Here is a 1,503-nt window from a genome sequence, read left to right as displayed (position 1 = left end):
TCAATGGACTCGCTACCGGTGCCTACCCCGGCCGCCGGTTGACCGGCAAAGGCCCCCTGACGCGTGATTTCTTTGTTTCACCTGTGTTTCCCCTTCCCCTTTTATTTTGTTTTGTTTGTCTTGTTTGTTTGTGTCATGTGTCGATAGATTAGTATTAATTATTATTATTATTATTATTATTATTATTATTATTATTATTATTATTATTATTATTATTATTATTATTATTATTATTATTATTATTATTATTATTAGGTTGTATTAGTGGTAGTATTAGACTAGTATAAAAGACTACCACATTATCACACACTAGATTCTACCATTTTTTTTTACCATTATTTTAGAATAGAAAATTAGAATAGACTAGATTATTATTCTCCCTCAATAGTAGAACCCTAATACTTCCTCTCTCATTTTCATTCAATAAAAAGTTGTAATCTTTCTTTAATTACTAGTTTAATTCTTCCTTTGTTTATGCAAATTCTTCATTTTCTTAATAGTTTACATTTAATATTTGGGTTGTATTTGGAAGACAAGAAGAAATTCATCTTTCATTATTGTCCAAGCTTGTTCCTTTCCTCTTTATTGGTACAATTCTCATATTTTATTTACAATTACTTCATTAGTTTACATTTCTAATGTTCTTTAATTGTTATTTACCCAAAGTATTAAACTTTACCATGTTCATCATGTTTGGTTGTGTTTTATTGCAATTTGTTGTTAATTTCTCACCCATGAACATGTGTGAGTAGTCTTATCTAAGGTCATGGGGGATCTTGGGTGATTAAAGGTGTAAAATTAGGTTATTAACATTTGAAATTGGGTAATTAATTGGTCTTACTCTTGTGCATATGAAGTGCTCGATGAAATGTTTGAACGAAAGTTTGAGTCTTTCATTAGCATGTTTAACTTATCTTGGTGCATTATGCTATTAGATGGTTTAAGAAGTGTTTAATGAGATGTTTGAATGAAAGTTGGAGCCTTTCTTAGACATATTTGATCCATCTTGGTGCCTATGCTATTAGATAGTCTTTATGCATGTTTGTGATGAGTTTGTCTCAACTAAGTGTAGACTTGTTTGTAAACCCTTACTCCCATGCCTATGAAATGTTTGATGGATCGCTTAAATGAAAGTTTGAGTCTTTCATAATCATGTTTAGTCTATCCTAGGTCGAAAGACAATGGAAGGCCTATATGGCATGGTCGAGACGAGTTTTTCATACTAATTAAATGCTTGTTGGTTAGCTCTAATTGACTAAGAAATTAGGATCATTCATAGGCCTTTATCATTACCCATTTCTTGTTAACAACCCTCTCTTCCCCGACTTACCCAAAGTGAACCCAAAGACCTTAGCTTTCATTCATTTGAATAGAAGAAATTTCATTTAGTTTAATTTTATATCTTATTTGCATCTCAGTTTATAGTCAATCAACTTTATTTTTATTTGACTAAACTAATATTTAAACCAACTAAGTATCTAACCCCCGCCATCCTTGTGGATT

The sequence above is a fragment of the Silene latifolia genome, unplaced genomic scaffold (genome assembly GCF_048544455.1).
Source record: "Silene latifolia isolate original U9 population unplaced genomic scaffold, ASM4854445v1 scaffold_85, whole genome shotgun sequence".
Classification (NCBI taxonomy): Eukaryota; Viridiplantae; Streptophyta; class Magnoliopsida; order Caryophyllales; family Caryophyllaceae; genus Silene; species Silene latifolia.
This window is presented reverse-complemented; position numbering follows the sequence as displayed.